Here is a 21,646-nt window from a genome sequence, read left to right on the forward strand (position 1 = left end):
CCTGTCTTTAAACTATGTTCCTTAGATCTTAGCCTTTTGAGCAGCTAGGATTACAGGCATGAGCCACTGATGCCCAGCTTCAAGTTGTCACATTCTTAAGAAATATTCTGTGAAATAGACAAAAAAAAAAAAAGGAATCTCCAAGTGATTTTTTTTTTTCTTTAGACAAAGGGTCTTGATTTACTATTTGGGGTAGAAATAAGAAAGTATCATAGGCTGATTAAAAAAACAAGTGTGTTTGAAAAGAGAAAACAAATTGATAATGTTTTATGTAGCATCACAGGAGGTGATCAGTGTTTCTGTTAAATATTACTACTGTTTTTCCTAAATATTTTGGAGTTTTTATGGGAATGAATCACTCATAATTTGATGTGTGGCATAATCATACTTTTTTTTATGGTTGTGGGGCTTGAACTTGGGGGTCTGGGTGCTGTCCTTGAGAATTTTTGTGCTCAAGGCTAGCACTCTTAGCCATACTTGAGCCACAGTGCCACAGCACCACTTCCAGCTTTTTCTGAGTGGTTTATTATTTATTGTAGTTAAGAGTCTCATGGACTTTCCTGCCCAGGCTGGCTTCAAATGGCAGTCCTCAGATCTCAGCCTCCTGAGTAGCTACGATTATGGGCATGAGCCACCAGTGCTGTACTTATACTTCTTTTTGTAGGTGTGTTTGTGACTTAAATTTTAGAAACCGGGGGCTGGGGATATGGCCTAGTGGCAAGAGAGCTTGCCTCATATACATGAGGTCCTGGGTTCGATTCCCCAGCACCACATATACAGAAAACGGCCAGAAGTGGCGCTGTGGCTCAAGTGGCAGAGTGCTAGCCTTGAGCAAAAGGAAGCCAGGGACAGTGCTCAGGCCCTGAGTCCAAGGCCCAGGACTGGCAAAAAAAAAAAAAATTTAGAAACGGCAACCTAATGCCATAAAGCCAGAAATAACAAGTATGTTTAAAAATGAATAAAATTTCAACCCAGTTTAGTTATGTGCTTGTTTTATGTTTTTGTATAAGAAAGAATTCTGTATTTTTCAAGCATTTCTTTCATGATAGGATTAATAATATAGCATTGAAGTAAGGCTACATATGTGTTAAATTCAGTAACATCAGCAGATAGTGAAGTCATAACATTGTTTTACTTTTCAAGAATGGATGTCAATATGCATATATATTACTTTTCATCTTCAGAATTGTTTTCTAAGTATTTAACATGTTTGTAAGTTAATATTTAAGATTGTGGCTTAGAACCTGGTTCATTTATTTACACATTTATACACTATCAGAAGTATAATAAAAATATAAATGTGAACGAAGAAAACTTTGATATGACTCTTCTTGCCTGGTCAGTAATGGCAAATGACATTTTGATATGACAACATAATCTGGTTTTGGATCTATTTCTTGTCTTACTTGGATCTTTGGGTACTTATTGAACAAGAACTTTATAATTCTGTGTATGACATTTTTTTGTTTTGTTTTGTTTGTTATGAGCCACAGCTCCACTTCTGGTTTTCTGGTGGTTAATTGGAGATAAGAACTATGATCCTCAGATCTCAGCCTCTGAGTAGCTAGGTTTACAGGTGAGAATCACCAGCTCTTGGTGACCTTTTTTATATAAGGTTAAGGAAATGGATAATGTTGTCTTGTCTGTTGTATTCTATTATTTGTTCTACATTTGTGATTTATTTTTCTTAAAGTATTATGCTAGATTCTTTTGGATACACAAAACAGAGAAACAGCTTATCTCAACTAAGGGTAATAAGGCAGCAATTGTGTGTGTGTGTGTGTGTGTGTGTGTGTGTGTGTGTGTCTTAAGCCACTCTGTTAATAACTTAAATTTTAGCTAGATCTTTTTTATATTGGTACATGGTTTAGGAACAAGAAAGATCTATTGCAGCTTTAATGATTTCGGAATATAATGAGTATTCCTGGTTTTCATTAGTTACCCACCTACATTTTGAAAATGGATGCCAAATGACAATGATTTGGAAATTATTAGGCCGAAGTGACCACCTGTATCCTTATAACTGACAAAGTATATTACTAGCAGGTAGTTGAATATCGGACTTGGTTGGCTACAGGCTACAAGAGAGCAGTGATGTGGACTAGGTGTGCTCTTCTAATAGTGGTAAGATAGCAGGTACTGATCAAGTTATTATTTCCTGCAGCTATTGACCTCATATTTTGAGATCACTTTCTTCCTGAATTATTATTATTATTTTGCCAGTCCTGGGTCTTGAACTCTGTTTTTGTTGCCAGTCCTGGGGCTTAGACTCAGGGCCTTAGCACTGTCCCTGGCTTCTTTTTGCTAAAGGCTAGCACTCTACCTCTTGAGCCACAGCACCACTTCTGGCTTTTTCTGTTTATGTGATGCTGAGGAATCGAACCCAGGGCTTTGTGCATGCTAGGCAAACACTCTACCTCTGAGCCACATTCCCAGCCCTCTGGGTCTTGAATGCTGGGCCTGGGCACATACTCTTAACACTTGAGCCACAGCTTCACTTCTGGCTTTTTTTATTTCTTTGTTTGTTTATGTGGTACTGAGGAATTGAACCCAGGGCTTCATGCATGCTAGGCAAGCACTCTACCACTAAGCCACATTCCCAGCTCCTGAATTATTCCTTAAAGGAGTTGGTTATAGGTCTCTGTTATTGGTACCATTTCTGTTTTTGTGTGATAACTTTATTTTTTTTAAAAGCTCGTACTTTTATTTTATTTATTTATTTATTTATTTATTGCCAGGCCTGGGCCTTGAACTCAGGGCCTGAGCACTGTCCCTGGCTTCTTTTTGCTCAAGGCTAGCACTCTGCCACTTGAGCCACAGCGCCACTTCTGGCCGTATTCTGTATATGTGGTGCTGGGGAATCGAACCCAGGGCTTCATGTATGCGAGGCAAGCACTCTTGCCACTAGGCCACATCCCCAGCCCTGTGTGATAACTTTATTTCATATCTTATTCATCTGGTTGATAATTTAGTCAATGTGTACACTACTTTTTTTTAAAGCATATCAGTTTATTCCACTAGAATTTCTGAAGATGAATATTTTGTTAATGTGTACATTGTTATTTTCTCTTGACACCTTGAACATTTTATGTTATTAAAGAGTGGTACTCGTTTTCTTTGGAGGAATATGCTATGAATTTAATTGGTGTTTTTTTTGTAGGCAATATCTTCTGTTGTTGCTTTATCTCTGTTATTCTGAAGTTTCACCTTGATTGGGAAGATTTCTTTTATTTACCTACACAGAAGTCAGTTTATTCTCTGAATCTGAAGATTCTTTAACCAGTTTTGGAAGATCTCATTCTTATCTTGAAATGCCATTTAATCCTTATCTCAGCATTTACTGCATCTTGTTTTCTCTCTTTCCCTCCTACAATTACATTAGGAATGATAGACCTTATAGCCGTTTCCCCATGTCTTGAAAACTTCCATCTTTCCTGTTTGTGGGCTATATCCAGTAATTTCTTTAGATTTATTTCTCTTCAACTGTGTATGATCTGTTATATAATCCAACCATTGACTTTTGGGTTCAGTTATTTATTTCTAGGAATTCTATGCATTCAATACACTTACTTTATATTCTATAACCAGTAAGTCCAGTATCTAAAGGCTATAGGGCTTAATTATTTTCTTTGTAGTGTCTTATTGTAACCATCTTTTGGAAATCCTCTTACCTGTGGAATCCTGTGGAGATCTACTTTGAAGCTGTGCCTGTGCAGTAAAGGTTTGTAATTGTTACTTTCAGGTCCTCAAGCACTAGCAGTCACTCCCTTGGCATCACATTTCCTACATGGACTGATAATTTCTAACTGAAACTTTCAAAGCCATGTGAGGGAAAATTTACAGGTACATATTCTAAAGAGAAGTTTTTTCCCCAGCCCAGGCCAAAATAAACAAATATTCTGCATGCTTCCAGTCTGTTGCTATCTAGGATCAAAAATCCAACTTCTTTTTTTTTGCCAGTCCTGGGGTTTGAACTCAGGGCCTGAGCACTGTCCCTGGCTTCTTTTTGCTCAAGGCTAGCACTCTGCCAACTTGAGCCACAGCACCACTTCTCGCCTTTTCTATATGTGGTGCTGAGGAATCGAACCTAGGGCTTCATGTATATGAGGCAAGCACTCTTGCCATATTCCCAGCCCCAAGGCCATATTCCCAGCCCCAAAATTGAACTTCTTGACCAGTCCTAAGGCATGTCTTTGGTCTCTTGTCTCCTATTCTGCTTTTAAAACACTAGAGATTTCTAAGGTAAGGGCTCTCAGCATCATGGCTTCATTGTCTGGTTTCCTGCCTCCTTTTGGGTTGAGTGTTCAAGATTCTTTGTGACTTGAATCTAGTAGTGTGTGTGTGTGTGTGTGTGTGTGTGTGTGTGTGTGTGTGTGTGTGTTTTTGGCCACTCCTGGGGCTTGGACTCAGGGCCTGAGCACTGTCCCTGGCTTCTTTTTTTGCTCAAGGCTAGTACTCTGCCACTTGAGCCACAGCGCCACTTCTGGCCATTTTCTGCATATGTGGTGCTGGGGAATTGAACCCAGGACCTCATGTATATGAGGCAGGCACTCTTGCCACTAGGCCATATCCCCAGCCCCCTTTAGTGTGTTTTGTTTGCTTATTTATTTTTGAGGTGCCATCTCACTTGTAACTCACTTTGGCCTGGAACTCAGAATCCTCCTGTCTCTGTCTTCTGAGTACTGAGATTGCAGGCAAGGGTCACCCTGCCTGTTTCTACTACAGTGTTTCCTAATAATACCTCCATCTTTCACTAAACTCCAGTTACACAGGCATTTTTGACCACAGCAAAACCCTCTTTCCCCTCCTGTAATGCTTTCCTCTGGGTGTTTCTCTGTCTTAAGTTTAAATGTCATCTCCTTCAAGAGGCCTTCTCTGCCCACTCTATGCAAAGTAATCTCCCTCAGGTTTTTCTTCACACCAGATAAGCAGGACTGCGTTTTTTCTGTTTGCAACTTTCAGAAAGGCGAGACAAATCATGTCCACGCCTGTTTCCCTGTTGCCTTGTGGTATCCTATACACAGTAGCTACTCAGATATTTGTAGAATAAGTGAACACATTGATGGGTCCCTCCAAGGATAAAATGCAGAAGTTTCATTTATGGTACTTAATTTAACAGCCAAATATAGTAAGAATTTGTATTACAAAGCAAAATGGAGAATGAATTCCTAGAGACAAAGATCTTGAAGCAGATTTGTGCATCTACTACCAATTCTGTCAGCATTACCAACAGACAAAACCTGACTGGAGGGCGCACAGTGCCGAATTCAGTGAAGGATTGCTTGTCTCTGTCAATACAAACCCTCCCCCAAAGAGAGCTACAACCGCGAAAAGCAGTGCTCATCGTTAAACTACAATTCCCAGCAGCCCCGCGCGAGCCCGCCCCTCAGGAGGCGACGCGCAGCCCCGCCCCGGGAAGCCTCAGCCGCGGGGAGGCGGGGCCTTGCCCTGGTCCCGCCCCTGCTCCCCGCCGCCGCCCTCCCCCGGGGTTGTGGCCACGCGCGGCGGCGGCGGTTGTTCCGCTTCCCCTCGGGCCGGACCGTCGCCATTGCCGAAGGCTTCTGCCCTCCCCGAGCTGGCCCGCGGGGCTATCGCTGCCGTCCTGCCTTGAAGTAGCCGCGGCTGAGCTCCGGCGAGGCTCCTCTTCCGGTCCCCTCGCGCCGCGCGCTCGCCCGGGGCGGCTCCCCAGCCCGTCCGGAGTTCGGACAGAGGCGCCTCGCCGGGGCGGGGACGTTTCCTCGCCTGTGGTAAGTGTGAGGACCGGCCGGGGACGCGGGACGGCGCCGCCCTCCTCTCCTTCCTCCTCCGGCGGGCTCTGCGGCCTGGCGGGCGGAACGGCCCGGGACGGCAGACCTGCCCTGCGCTGGGCCACCTGCGAGCCGGGGCCGCTACTCCCGGGGCGGTGGCTCATTGTCTGCTCCCGGGGGCTGTTTTCTCCCCGGCTGCTCGGGCTGTGCACTGTCCTCTTCCTGGATCCTGTCCTGTCCTGCCCTGCCCTGCCCTGCCCTGCCCTGGCCGGGCCGCGGGCTCGGCGCCGCCTCCCCTTCCCCGCTCTTCCCACCTCCCCCCCCCCCCCCCCGCCCCGCTCGACCTGGGCCCGGCGTCTCGGGGGGTGGTCCCGGGTTTTGCGCTCGTCGGGGCTCAGCGTCCCCCCCTGCAGGCTGAGTCCGCCGCGGGCCCCTGCTCGGTGAGATCCTCGTCAGCTTGCTGCGTTTCACACCGCGGGGAAGCCTATAGTGTTCCGGGAGGTGGAAGGCCTCCGCCACAGAACAGCTCTTTGGGATTGCTCGGATTCTTGTTTGGACTAACACCCGGAGGTGTCTGTCTGCTGTTTTTGGTAACTTGGAGTTGAGATTGGCTTTTCACCATGTTTGGTTTTCGTTGAAACGCTCTCTCGTGCGCGCACACACACACACGACGTTGCCACACATTCCTCGGTGGACTCGTCCTTTTCACGGATTCAGCAAACATAAAGTCATCCAGGAGCTGAAGGCTGTTTAGTCACCGCCTTTGTCAGTTGCTGTGAAGTTGTCACATCCTGATCTCTTAATTTTAATGGGAATGCTTTGTGGGCAAAGCGAGCGTGATTTGTTTTCTCTTTGATAAATAACCAACTCCCATTGCTGCCGTCTTGGTCCTTCTTTACAAGTGATCTGTAGTTTTCAAGTTGTTTTTTTTTAACCTCCGCAAAATAACAGATAGGCCTAAAATTAGAGGACGACGACGAGCTGTATTTTGGATCAAGGTTGTGCACGTCACATTTTTCCCCTGCTGTGTTAAGAGTCTTCCGCTCTTAAAAGTAGGCAGGATATTGAAATACATGTACAAGAATTTGCTCTGGGCCTTTTGTTTTTGTAGGGTGTCTAAAAGAGTAACACTAAATAAAATTAGAGTGGGATAAAGGCAGTGAATAGTAATTTTTAAGGCAGGTTAAAACTTGTCAACTTTGCCAGGAACAGTATGGCATTTGTAAAACATTCATGTGTGTCTCTAAGTATGTAACACTGTATGTATGTCTTTTTCACAGTGTGTGTTCCTGTGTTTAAGTGAAAGTCATTTTTATGTTCTGTTAGAGATACTGATATAAGGCAATTTTACTCTTTCATCCTCTGCTTTTAAATCTTTCTAGCTGGTAAACAACAAAAACACCGATTTATATTTACAATATGGAAATGGAACTTCATGTTGTTAACATATAATATATGCAGATCTTAATCTGACTTTCAGCGTCAGGTGACTTAGGTTGAGTATATTTTGTGTTTTCACTAATCATTGTTTACCTTTCCTTCCAGTAGGGTTTGAAAAAAAAAATTACCTAGTACCCAGCTTCAATACTGTCATCATTTGCTACTATCAATTGTCCTTAATGAGATACCTTGTGCTGAGAGATTAAGGTGTAGAAATGTTGGAATATGAAAAGGTCTGTGTCAGCTTCTGCCACTACTTTCTGTAAGATTTTTTTCTCTCTTTTTTTTTCCACTTTGAGACCTGCTCTTTCCATGATGCCCAGGATGGTATCAAAATTCCTGGGCTCAAGAGATCTTCTGCATCAGCCTCCCAACTGGCTGGGATTACAGGTTTGTACCTTGTGCTTGGCAAACTTTTTTTTGTCAGTCGTGGGGCTTGAACTCTGAGCCTGGGCCCTGTCCCTGAACTTTCAGCTCAAGTCTAGTGCTCTACCACTTGAGCCACAGTGCCACTTCCAGTTTTCTGGTGGCTAATTGGAGGTAAGAGTTTCAAAGCCTTTCCTGGCTTTGAACTGTGATGTTCAGATCTCAGCCTCCTGAGTAGCTAGGATTATAGGCCTGAGACACAAGCATGTGGCCAAACATTTTTATTAAGAAAAGTTTCCAAGTGTCTTTTCTTTGAGCCTGGGTTCCAGGTTTACCATATTCAGAGAGTTATTTTGGTTTGTGACATTTATTACACTGTAAACCCAAATTCATTAAGTATCAGTGAGTTTGTCTATGTCTAGTAAACAAACAAATGAGTTTCTGTGATTCTTTGAACCTTTTTTTTTGGCTGGCCCTAGGGCTAAAACTCTGGGCTTGGGCATTACCCCTGAGCTCCTTTTTGCTCAAGACTAGTGCCACAGTGCCACTTCTGGCTTTTTGTGTGATTTGGAGAAAAGAGACTCACGGACTTTCTGCCTTGTCTGGCTTTGAACCAAGATCCTCACATTTCAGACTCCTGAGTATCTAGGATTATAGGCATCAACCAGCTTCTCTGATCTATAAGAAAGGCAGATTTCTAGAGGCCGGGAATGTGGCTCAGTGGTAGAGTTGCTTGCCTTGCATGCATGAAGACCCAGGTTCGATTCCTCAGCACCACATGAACAGATAAGGCCAGAAGTGGCCCCATGGCTCAAGAGGTAGAGTGCTAGCCTTGAGCAAAAAGAAGCCAGTGACAGTGCTCAGGCTCTGAAGCCCAAACCCCAGGACAGGGAAGGAGGGCGGAAGGGAGGAAGGAAGGATTCCAAATAGATATGGTAACAGTAGTTTATATTTCTTTTCAGTTATATATTTTTAATTCTATTTTCAGTTATATATTTTAAAGGGAGAATTTAGAATTTGCTCTGGTAGCTAAGGATAAACGTCCAATTATACTTTCTAAAAATTGAGAACTTGGGTTGGGAATATGGCCTAGTGGCAAGAGTGTTGCTTCATATACATGAAGCCCTGGGTTTGATTCCCCAGCACCACATATACTGAAAATGGCCAGAAGTGGCGCTGTGACTCAAGTGGCAGAGTGCTAGCCTTGAGCAAAAAGAAGCCAGGGACAGTGCTCAGGCCCTGAGTCCAAGGCCCAGGACTGGCCAAAAAAAAAAAACACAAACTGAGAACTTGTATAAGTAGCCAAGGATAAAATAAGTAGGTAGTGTTAAAACAGTGCTCAGGCCCTGAGTCCAAGGCCCAGGACTGGCAAAAAAAAAAACACAAACTGAGAACTTGTATAAGTAGCCAAGGGATAAAATAAGTAGGTAGTGTTAAATCCTTTCAACCTTTAATCTATCAGTATTGGCTATTAAAATAATAGTGTTCAGATATGTGTTTCTTTTTGCTATCTGAGTTTTCATTTAAAACTAGACCATGTTGAAGTCTTTAAGATGTTGACTAATTTGTTTGCAAAAGCTCTTCCAGTCAGAGGGTTAACTAATTCCAGACTAATCAGGAGGTTAAGTTACTTGGAAATTGTGCTTCTGAACTCCTGTACTTTTTTTTGTCCCTTTGTAGAGGAGGGAAGATTAAAAATAGTTCCTCCACACACTAGCCCCCATCTCATTAAGAAGTATTAATGCTTTTCTTTTATCAGAATTGAGTTTCACTAGTACTTCATTTCAGAGACCTGGTTTGAATTCTGCTCTCTCACTTGACCCTGAGAATAGTACTTTTTTTTTTTCAAGATTTAGTTTGCTTTTCACTAAGATGGAGATAATAAGAACAACATAATGAAGCAATAAATTTGAAGCTGGGCTCTGGTGGCTCACACCTGTAATTTTAGCTACTCAGGAGACTGAGGATCACTGTTCAAAGCCAGCTTGGGCCAAAAATCCGTGAGACTCTTATCTCCAGTTAACCACCAGAAAACCAGAAGTGGCCCTGTGGCTCAAATGGTAGAGCACTAGCCTTGAGCTGAAGAGCTCAAGGACAGGGCTCAGGGCCCAGGCCCAGAGTTCAAGCCTCATGACCAACAAGAAAAAAAAAAAAAGAAAGAAAAGAAAAAATAAATTCCATAGGGCTAAAATGATGTTTCAGATTTCTTTTTATTTATCTTATTTCTTAGTTCATTGCTAAGTGTTTAATAAACATTAGCTAATAAGTCTGATCTTCGCTGTCATAGGATGTGTTGTTCTAAAGCAAGTATCATTCTCCTAAACTTGGATTTAAAACTGCTTTGTAACCAGTTGCAGTAGTAGTGTACACCTGTAATCTCTGCATTCAGAAGGCTAAAGCAGGAGGATCATGAGTTCAAAGACAGCTTGGGGCTTTAAAAAAAGGTCTGCAGCGTTCATTTTCATCTTTTATTAGTGGTTTCTCTGTTGTTAAACATTTGTCTTAGTTTTAGTAACCAGTTTTGAAATTTACTTGTTCAAAAATTGGCTGTTTTCCAGGTCTCTGAGGGTCTGCTTTTTCTTTTACTCTAATGCTTTTCATTTGTTGTATTTTTTCTGACTTAATGAGTTCTAGTTCCTGTATGAGATCTTGTTTTTCAGAAGTGAAATTGCTGGGTTATATGGTAGCTCTATTTTTTGTTTTCTATTGTGGCTGTTATTGTTTGATACTTCCACCATAAGTGCAAAAAGGGCTGACATTTCTTTGCACCCTTGCCATACTTTTCTTGATTTCAATCCTACTGTCTTTTACTGATACTGGTAGTTGAACTTAAGGGACTTGCTGGGATTTTTTTTTTAATAGCAGCCATCTTTAGTGAATATCAGGTGCTATATCAGTAAAGGTTTGTTTTTACTTTTGAGACTGAGTCTTATTCGTTAGCCTAGGCTGGCTTTGAACTTAGGATACTTCAGTCTCCCTAGTGCTAGGATTACAGACATATGCCACCATGCTGGGTTCTCTCATTGTAGATTTGTTTACATTTCTCTAATGGTTAGTGACATTGAATGTCTTTTCATATGTATCCTTTGTACTAATGCCTTCAGATTCTTGCAAGTAGGTTTTTGTCCAGATATGCCTTCAGCCTATTTGAGAGTATCAGTCAAGGAGCATGATCGCTGGATTTTTTTTTCTATGAGTATATTTTGCTTCATGAGACATGCTATACCGTTTTTCAGAGCTTCTATACTATTGAGCATTTCCACATCCTTGCTAGTATGTGGATTTTAGACATTTGTTTCTTCCTGGGTAGGGATAGTATGAGACCTCATGCTTGCTAGACAGGTCTTCTACCACTTGAATCATGTTCCAGCCATTTTTGCTTCAGTTATTTTTTTAATAGCATCTCTTTTTTTGCCTCAGAAGACCTGGACTGTGGTCCTCCTACTTATGTCTCCTTCTTAGCTGTGATACCAGACTTCCACCCTATGTCTAGTTTATATTTAATGATTGAGGTGGGATCTTAATAATACCCTCACTAGCCTCACATAGTTCTCTCACTTTATACTTTCTTAGTAGCTAGGCACATTGGTTCATAAAATTTCAGTCCCCTAATAGTAAAGTGTTGAATATCTTTATACTTCGTTGTCATCTGTTTATTATCTTGGTTTTTTGTTAGTTTGTACCCATTTGTGCATGTGTGTATGTATGTGTGTGTGCGCATATGTGTATGTGTATGTGTACTAGGGCTTAGATTCAGGGTCTAGATGCTGTCTCTGAGCTTTTTGGCTCAAGGCTGAAACTGTAACTGTACCACTCTATTTCCAGCTTTGTTGTTGTTATTGCCAGTCCTGGGGCTTGAACTCAAGGCATAGGAGCTGTCACTGAACTTCTTGGTGCTCAAGACTAGTACTCCACCATTTGAGCTGCAGTGAACACTTGCAGTGTTCTCTGAGTAGTTTATTGGAGGTAAGAGTCTCACAGACTTTCCTGCCTGGGCTGGCTTCAAACCTTGATCATCAGATCGGAGCCTCCTGAGCAGTTAGGACTAGAGGCATGAGCCGCCAGTGGCTGGCTCACTTCTGGCTTTTGGTGGTTAACTGGAGATAAGTCTCAGAGATTTTCCTGCCCGGGCTAACTTTGAACCTCGAAGCTCAGATCTCAACTTCCTGAGTAGCTAAGTTTACAGGTGTGAGCCACCAGAGTCTGGTGGCTTTTTTTTTTTTTTTTTTTTTTTTGCCAGTTTTGGAGCTTGAACTCAGGGCTTGAGCACTGTTCCTGGCTTCTTTTTGCTCAAGGCTAGCACTCTGCCACTTGAGCCACAGTGCCACTTCCAGCTTTTTGTATATATGTGGTGCTGAGGAATTGAACCCAGGGCTTCATGTATATGAGGCGAACACTTTACCACTAGGCCATATCCCCAGCCTGAGCCTGGTTGGTGGCTTTTATCATGGTGACTTTTATCATGTGTTTTTATGCAATATTATTTGGAACATGGTTACAGTCTACATATGAGTATCTTTGTTATGGATTATACTTATCAATAAAAATGACTGTTCTACACCGAAGGAGAGTGTGATATGGAAAGGCCTAACAGGAAGTGCTGTTTCTGCTGTGTAGTGTGCCATCCAAGTCCTTTTCTCCAGTTCTTTACAAAATTTTTTTTTTTTTTGGCCAGTCCTGGGCCTTGGATTCAGGGCCTGAGCACTGTCCCTGGCTTCTTTTTGCTCAAGGCTAGCACTCTGCCACTTGAGCCACAGCGCCACTTCTGGCCGTTTTCTGTATATGTGGTGCTGGGGAATCGAACCCAGGGCCTCATGTATACGGGACAAGCTCTCTTGCCACTAGGCCATATCCCCAGCCCCCACTTTACAAAAATTTTTTAAGGTAAAAAAACTCATTTCTCATTCCAATTACTTCTTTTATAAATAGACTAAAGAATTAAATGAGGTAAGTATAGGGTACATAAAGGCTTCCGCTTGGGCGGACTTCAGCACTCCAACAAATTGTGTAAACATATTTGCTGACAACAAAATAAAAATTATTTTGATTGTCTCAAAAAATGGTTCTATTTAATATTTTTGCATCTTTTATTTTGCCTTAGATTTCTTTTTTACTCTTATTTGTTCAGTAGCTTTATCTTTCCTGGCTCTTTTGGTTGTGTCTCTTTAAGTTTCTTATGATTTATTTTTGTTTTAGTCCTAAATAGATGATTAAAACATTTATTTTATTGTCACAGAATAAATTTGCTAGTTTGCTCTCTAGTATGTTTGTTATTTTATTTAATGCCCTCTTTTATTTACTACTTCCTCTTTGGGTCTTTTGTTTTAAATTTTTTGTTGAGTTTATGTATCACAAAATTACCATCTTAACCATTTCCAAATGTACATTTGACAACCCTTTGGCCTTCAGGACATATGCATTGTGTTTCAACCATCAATATCATTCATCTCCAGAATGTTTTTCAACTTCACCAACTGCAATTCTATACTTACCACTTCCCCATCCCTCCCTGCCTTCACTAGTAACCTATCTCTATCACCTTTCTGTTTCTGTGAATTTGCCTTTTCTATATGTTTCGTAATAGTGGAGTCAAACAATATTTGTCCTTTTATGTCTGACTTAGGTAGTATAGTGTTTTTGGGTTACATCAGTGACATATATATGTATATATATGTATAAGTGTATATATATATGTGATTACCTAATTTCTTTTTTGAGACTGAGTTGTATTCCAATGTATGTATATCTCACAATTTATTTATCCACTCATCTGTTGATGTTTTCTGCTTTTTAATTTATAAGCTGTATTTAGTTTGCTTTTATCTCATACATTCTGATTTTAAAGTATATTAATTTACTTGAATTAAAATCTAAATCTGAACTTGAAACTTTTTTTTGATATGTCAGTCTGAAAAAGAAAGTATTTTGAGTCTCCCAGAATCAGAAGACTAGATTTTTTGTTGTTGTTTTCCTTATTCTACTCCCATTGTATGACCTTTTGCTTTCTAGGGTGAGTTTGGGACCTAGGATGTACTTTTTGTGCTTTGTTGTTGTTTTGATGAGGGTACTAAAGTTTGAACTGGGAGCCTCTTTCCCTAGCTCCACCCCCCATCTCCTAAGCTGTCTTTCTTACCATGTAAGCCACACTTCTACTTTCATCTTTTCTTACTGGTTACTTGGAGATAAGATTCGTGGATTTGGGGCTGGGGATATAGCCTAGTGGCAAGAGCGCTTGCCTCGTATACATGAAGCCCTGGGTTTGATTCCCCAACACCACATATACAGAAAATGGCCAGAAGTGGTGCTGTGACTCAAGTGGCAGAGTGCTAGCCTTGAGCAAAAAGAAGCCAGTGACAGTGCTCAGGCCCTGAGTCCAAGGCCCAGGAATGGCAAAAAAAAAAAAAAAAAGATTCGTGGATTTGTCTGCCCATGCTGGCTTTGAATATGATCCTCAGATCTCAGCCTCCTGAGTAGCTAGGATTACAGGCATGGGTCACCAGTACCTGACTGGTTGCTTCTCTCCTCTCACTCTCCTCTCCTCTCCTCTTCTCTCTCTCTCTCTCTCTCTCTCTCTCTCTCTCTCTCTCTCTCTCTCTCTCTCTCTCTGTGTGTGTGTGTGTCCTGGGGAAAGCTAGGGCTTAGGTATAATCTAGTCCCTAAGCTATTTGTGTTCAAGGCTAGTATTCTATCACTTGGGCCACAGCTTCAATTACAGATTTTTGGTGGTTACTTGGTGATAAGAATCTCACATACTTTTCTGCCCCTGACACCTGGCTTTGTGTTTGTGATTTTTTTTTAAACTTCATCTTCTTTTATGACTTCTGTCTTGGTAATTACATTCAGTGCCAAAATAGATTATTTACACGTTATTCAGGTGGATTCATTACCACTTTTCTCAACTTTAAAAATTGCCTCACAATGTCAGCTAGCATACATTCTCTGCTAGTTTGTTTTTTTTTTAAGTAGGAACACTTGGAAACCACATTTAATAATCCTGAGAACTGCTATTACATTGTCCTTTGTCATCTTGCATTAATCATTTCCTTAAAGATATTTTCTACACCGTCTTCATTTTTCCTCTAGGTGACTCTTTTGTTTTGGGGGTGGAGTGGTGGTATGAGGACTTGAGCCTTGCACTTGCTAGGTCTATACTTTACCACTTAAGCTGTGCCCTATCCCCTTGTAATTTCAGCAGTTGGAAGTCTGAGGCAGAAGGATTGTCAGTCCAAGACCATTCTGGGCTGTAATAGTTAGGCCCTTATTAAAAACAAAACCACCTTAGATTGACTTTTATCTTTTAGTAAAATATATTTCCTATTAGGCTGATATCCCTTGAAAAAGTATCTTGTCCTGATTTGCATCTCTAATAGCTAGCATAGTTGTACTGTTCCTATATTCATCGCCCCTTGCCTTATTTTTGCATTTTTAATTTCCATTTGGAATTTGTGTCCAAACATCTTGATAACATTTAATTCATTTCTATCTTTTTTAGTAATCTTTGTCATTGCTTACCTGTTCTCCCTCTGTTCCCTACCTTATGAACAGTTGAGAAGCATTTTCTGAGCCTTAGCACTTCCTTTACCTTGTTGTCATGTGTTATTTTACTAATGAGGTGAACAGATAGAAGCCTAGGGGAAGAGAAGAAAAGGATCACATCTGAATTACAAAATGTCTTTGCACTTGCTGTTTCCTGCATGTATTCAATCTCTCTTCTTCTCTTTGGCTGGCTAATTCCTTTCCATTCTGAAGAAGCCAGTTCTGATTTTTTTGCCTAATGAGACATACATTGGTTTCTATCAGTTCTTCCCTCATTACAGTAGGATATCCTATGTTAATCTTTTCTCCCTGACTGGGACCTCAAAACCAAGACTAAGTCTTTGGTTGCTAAAGTTGACTGCCACATTTTAAGCACTTAATAAATATTTGGGGGGTTTTGGTTTTGTTTTGTTTTGTTGTTTTGGTTTGGTTTTGCCAGTCCTGGGGCTTAAACTCAGGGCCTGAGCACTGTCCCTGGCTTCTTTTTGCTCAAGACTACTAGCACTTTACCACTTGAGCCACAGTTTTTCTATATATGTGGTGCTGAGAAATCGAACCCAGGGCTTCATGTATATGAGGCGAGCACTTTACTACTAGGCCATATTCCCAGCCCCTTAATAAATATTTGAATGAATAAGTTTGGAGAGAGTTAATAAGAACTTTTTTTTATGTTTTCAGAGGTATGTTGTTATCCTTTCCTTCAACTTCTAATGTGAAAATACCAAAAACATATATCTTTGGGATACCTGAATAATGACTATTTTTTGTTCATGTTTTGGACTTTCTCATAGTTTGAAAGTTTTTGTAAAGAATGTATACTGGCTGGGAATGTGGCCTAGTAGTAGAGTGCTTGCCTAGCATACATGAAGCCCTAGGTTTGAGTCCTCAGCACCACATATACAGAAAAAGCCACAAGTGGCACTGTGGCTCAAGTGGTAGAGTGCTAGCCTTGAGTTTAAAAAAAAAAAAAAGCCAGGGACAGTGCCCAGGCCCTGAGTTCAAGCTGCAGGACTGGCAAAAAAAGAATGTATACTACTTTTACTTTAAGAATAAAAAATAATCAAGTTCTGCTATGTAGTCCCAGCTACTCAAGATATTGAAATCAGGAGAGTCATGGTTCAAGATTATCCAGAGCAAAACGTTCTTAAGATCCCCCTCACAACCAGTGTATGTGGTAACACATATCTGTCATCCCAGCTATGCAGGATGCTGAGATTGAAACGATTGCAGTTCTAAACCAGTTCAGTTAAAAGGTCATGAGACCTCCTACGTCTCAGTAGAAACAACTGGGAAGCACAGCTTGCACTTGTCCACCCAGAGATGGCAGGAAAGAATTGGAGGATCACAATCTAGGCTGATTTGGTCAAAAAGGAAGACCCTAAATAACCATAGCAAAAGTGCTAGAGATATGGCTTAATCGTAGACACCTGCCTAGCAAGCAGAGAGGCCCTGTGTTTAAACCCGAGTACAAAAGAACATAAAATAAGTGAGCGCTGGTAACTTATGCCTATAATCCTAGCTACTCAGGAAGCTGAGATCTGAGGATTATGGTTCAGAGCCAGCCCAGGCAGAAAAGTCGATGAGACTTATCTCCACTTAACCACTAGAAAACTGGAAGTGGCACTGTGGCTTAAGTGGTAGAGTGGGACAGTGCCCAGGCTCAGAGGTCAAGCTCCACAATCAAAAAAAAAAAAAAAAGAAAAAGAAAAAATACACATAATATAGTTAAAACCAAAGCCTACAAAATATTCAGATGTTTTCTACTGCCCAGTACCTTTGACTTTTTGGGTTCCTTCACTTTTATTTCTACTACCTGCTTCCATACGTCCTCTAATCTCTATACTATCTCATGAGCTAGGTCATACTATTACTATTGGCTAGAGTCCCATCTTCTGCTTAGGAATATGATCTGAAGGATAATTAGCACCAGAGTAAAGCTTAGACTATTTAACATCTTGAACATACAATAAACTGTGAAGTTTCTGTGTCTGTTTTGTCTGTTGTTAGGATCCAGATAAATGGAAATTTTCATTGCTTTCTAGAATAGCGATGTTACCTAATTTATCTAATTTCCTACATATTCACTGCCATAAAGAATAAAACCCTCAGTAGCATTACAGATAAAATCCTCTTATTTATCAATTTATTCTTCAGCAAATAATTATTGCCTACTCTGGGCTAGGTACAATGCACGGTGGTAGTGATAAAATTTGTTTAGTGAACTAGCTAACTCTCTGGATCTGAGTGTGTACAGTTTATAATGCAGCCATTTTGCTGGATGTAAAGCTAGAAGAAAGTTAATGGGAGTGGGATGGGAGCAAAGAGTTGTTAAGAGGTTTCTGGAGAGAGCAGCTCCTCATAGTAGGTGTTTACCTAGTAGAAGTGGGGCATGGGAAGTATAGTGACAGATAACTCATATTGGTTTTCCCAGGGCTTCCTGATTTTGTCACTAAAAGTTCTGTGACCAAAAACTGTCTTAGTCCTGGGCAAACAGGATGATTAATCATATACAGCTTCCCAGGAGGCTTTAGATGGCTGTGAAAGAAATGGAAAGAATGGAAAAACGTAGAGCCTGTATGTAGACTGCAAAGAGGTGAGTCTAGAGAAGGGCTTGAACATGAATGTACCATTGAAATGAGAGTGATAGCCTTCGATCCACACCTTGTCCCCCTTGCTGCTGCTGAGTGTTGAGGTTTGAACTTAAGGTCTCACACTTGTGTTAAGTAGGTACCCTACCACTTGGGCGGCCCTTCTTCTAGCCTCCCTAACGTATAATATTTGAAAAGTTTGTTGTTATCTGCATTATGAAGGATAAACTAGGAAGGGAGAGGGCATAAATTTTGTGTGTAATAAATAACAATGATTATATCTAGGCTGGGGTGATTTATAAACTTTACTGTTTTGGAAGGCATGGGTAGTTTAGGGATTTGGGGGTTATGGTGGGTGCGTAAGAGCCTAAAACGTTTTTGAGAGAGGAGAAAGGGAGGGACGGTGATGGAGGGAGGGAGGGGATACAGAGCCTAGAACTCAGAATCTTGTGCTTGATTGGCAGGTACTGAATTCACTGAGCCACACCCCCAGCCCTAGTCTTTATTGCTTTGCTTTTTTTTTGGTCTAGGACCATCCTATATCAGATCTTCCTGATCTCTACCTCCTCGCCAGTAGACTGAAATTATGGACATGAGCCACTCCACCCAGGCTAAGTATGTTAACTTTTAAAAATGGAAAAAAACAACTGACTGCTGGTGGCTCATGCCTGTAATCCCAGCTACACAGGAGGCTGAGTTCCAAGGATTATGGTTCAAAGCCAGGGACAGGAAAGTCCTTGAGACTCATAAAGTATCCCCAATTAACCACCAGGAAAATGGAAGTGCGGCTGTGGCTCAAAGTGGTAAAGCGCTAGCCTTGAGCACAAAAGCTTAGGGACAGTGCCCAGGCCCTGAGTTCAAGCCCTACAACTGACCAAAAAGAGAAAAAGAACAGGAAAAACCAAACATTTTTATTGTTTTCTTTTCATTTTCTTTTGGTCACTAGCTAGAAACGTTAGTAGCAGAATAAATAATAAAGATAACAGGGCTTTTTTATTGTTAGAATACATTATTAGTTCTGTAAGGGAGATTTCATTGTGACATTTCTATGCATGCCTACAGTGTACCCCTTTAATCCCTCTTCTTTATCATTCTCCCTTATTCTCTACTCCCCCTTAAAATTATTTCAGCTGATTTTCATCTACTTTCATACATGCGTATAAAATACTTAAGGGCTGGGATTATGGTTTAGTGGTAGAGTGCTTGCCTAGCATTCATGAAGCCCTGGGTTTGATTCCTTAGTACCACATAAACAGAAAAGGCTCAAAGTGGTGCTGAGGCTCAAGTGATAAGAGTGCTAGCCTTGAGCAAAAGAAGCTCAGGGACAGTGCCCAGCCCCTGAGTTCAAGCCCCAGGACTGGCAACAAATAAAAAACAAAATACTTCAGCCACACTCTTTCTCATTCACCCTTTCCATTGTACCTTCCCAGGTTCTACAGATACCCACACCCCAAGCAGGTCCTGTTTTACTCTTTAAGGCAGCACAGTTCTTGTTTTAAACTGATGTTTGCTGACGTGTGTGTGTGTGTGTGTGTGAGTGAGTGTGTGTGTGTGTGTTTGAATAATAGCATAGATTGTAGGAGGCATGGCTACAAAGTAGGTCAGGAAAGTGCTTCTTTTCTAGAATATGACAAAAACTATAAATTGTTTTGTCACCTTTAAAGTATCCCCAATAATACAGCCTAGTGGCAAGAGCGCTTGCCTCGTATACTTGAAGCCCTGGGTTCGATTCCCCAGCACCACATATATAGAAAATGGCCAGAAGTGGCGCTGTGACTCAAGTGGCAGAGTGCTAGCCTTGAGCAAAAGGAAGCCAGGGACAGTGCTCAGGCCCTGAGTCCAAGGCCCAGGACTGGCAAAAAAATAATAAAATAAAATAAATAAAGTAATTGTGTTACTTCATAGAGAAAACACATACTCAACAGCAATCCCTGACCCCATCCCACTGAACATCCATTAGTCTGTTTTTTTGTCTTTAGGTTTATGTATTCTGGACATATACATGGAATACATATACATGAAATTGTACAATTGTCTTTTATGATTAGTTTCTCTCACTTAGCAAAACATTTTGTGTAAGTCCTGCACATTTGCAGGACTGCTGGTACCAGGGCTTGAATTCAGAGGCCTCATGCTTGCTTGTTCACAGCTGGTGCCTTACCACTTAAACCATGTTGTTAGTCTGACAATTTGATGGTTTATTGGAAATGATGTCTGAGGGCTTTACTGCTTTGTGTGTGTGTGTGTGTGTGTGTGTTCTAGGGCTTGGACTCAGGGCCTGAGCACTGTCCTTGGCTTCTTTTTGCTCTACCACTTGAGCCACAGCACCACTTCTGGCTTTTTCTATGTATGTGGTGCTGAGCACTCTACCACTAGGCCATATTCCCAGCCCTTCTTCTGCTATTTTTGTATCTTTAGGGAAATGTATATTCAAATCTGCAAAAAGGTTTTGTTTTAGGGTTTGTTTTTTTTTAATTGAGTGGGTTTTGGGTGTTGGTTTGTGTGTTTTTTTTTGCCAGTTCTGGGGCTTGAATTCAGGGCTTGGGCATTGAGCCTCTCTGTGCTCAAGGCTAGCACTCTACCACTTGAGCCACTTTGCCACTTTTGACTTTTTCTGTGTATGTGGTGCTGAGGAATCGAACCCATGGCTTCATGCATGCTAGCAAGCACTCTACCACTAAGCCACACTCACAGCCTCAAAAGTTTTTTCTATTGTGGACAAATTACTACATAAAATGGAAATGAAAGTAAAACCAGGCATACAAAATACAAACTCCATTTGCTATTGTTTAATTAGAGTCAACAGATATATTTGATTTTATGAAATTGCTCTAAAAGTTTTAAATGTTTCTTTCTTAATTTTTTTTTTGGCCAGTCCTGGGGCTTGGACTCAGGGCCTGAGCACTGTCCCTGGCTTCTTTTTGCTCAAGGCTAGCACTCTGCCACTTGAACCACAGCGCCACTTCTGGCCGTTTTCTGTATACGTGGTGCTGGGGAATTGAACCCAGGGCCTCATGTATAGGAGGCAAGCACTCTTGCCACTAGGCCATATCCCCAGCCTTTTCTTAATTTTCTTATCTAATTAGAGAGTGGTAATAAGTAGTTAGTCCACACTCCACTCTGAATACCACTGCCTTAGTCCACTGAATGATAGTTGGAAAGTAGTACAACTTTTATCACATTTGAGCAGGAAGAGTTGCTTGATTTTTATATTTTTACACTTCCCAACTGCAGCTCTCAGTTCTCATGGGTTGCCGAGGTTTTGAGGCTTGGTGAAAACATACTTCATATAGATCTTGTATCAACTAGCTGTTGTTTTTTTGTTTGTTTGTTTTCGCAATACTGGGGTTTGAACTCAGGACTTCATGCTTGCTAGACAGGTGTTCTTACTGCTGAGCTATGTGTTTTTGCTGTTTGTTTTTTATTCTTGAGATAGTGTCTCGATTCTTCCACAGGCATGCACCTAGGTGCCATCTGCCTGTTAGACTTACCATGGTAGCTATGATAACAGGTGTGTTTGCCCAGCTTTTTGTTGGAAAGTCATCTTTAACTTTTTTTCCTAGGCTACCTTGAGTCATCATCATCCCCAAATTAGCCTCCCAAGAGTCACTATTAGTACCTGACTTTTTACTGGTCATTTTTGAGATAGGGTTTTGTTTCCTGCTTGGGCATACAACTTGGAACTGCCTGTTAGAGGCTTCCTGTCATTACTGTGATGACGGGAGCAAGCTACTGTGTCCCGCTTTCTTCCATTAAGATGGGATCTCACACAGACTTTTCTGACCACAGCCAAGATCCCTATTTCAGGTGACAAATTGAGAAAAGATCTCTCAAATTTTTCAGCCCGAGCTGGCATGGAACCGTGAGCCTTCCAAGTAGCTTGGATTAAGAGGTATGAGCCTCCAGTGTCCAGCCTTGAGCTACTTAATGCTTCATTGAGGGTGCAGTTTCCAGAAAAAATTAGCAAGA

At 41.4% G+C, this 21,646-nt stretch overlaps 1 protein-coding gene across 1 annotated transcript in view; it reads left to right on the plus strand.

The window, feature by feature from the left end:
- Positions 1 to 5,482: 5,482 nt before the first annotated feature.
- Pak2 (p21 (RAC1) activated kinase 2) overlaps positions 5,483 to 21,646 on the plus strand; it is a 75,770-nt gene continuing 59,606 nt past the window's right edge. Inside the window, exon 1 of the mRNA XM_048346879.1 lies at positions 5,483 to 5,747. The gene's annotated coding sequence lies outside the window, so the exon portion shown is untranslated. The remainder of the gene's footprint in view (positions 5,748 to 21,646) is intronic.

Source organism: Perognathus longimembris, chromosome 5 (genome assembly GCF_023159225.1).
Source record: "Perognathus longimembris pacificus isolate PPM17 chromosome 5, ASM2315922v1, whole genome shotgun sequence".
NCBI lineage: Eukaryota > Metazoa > Chordata > Mammalia > Rodentia > Heteromyidae > Perognathus > Perognathus longimembris.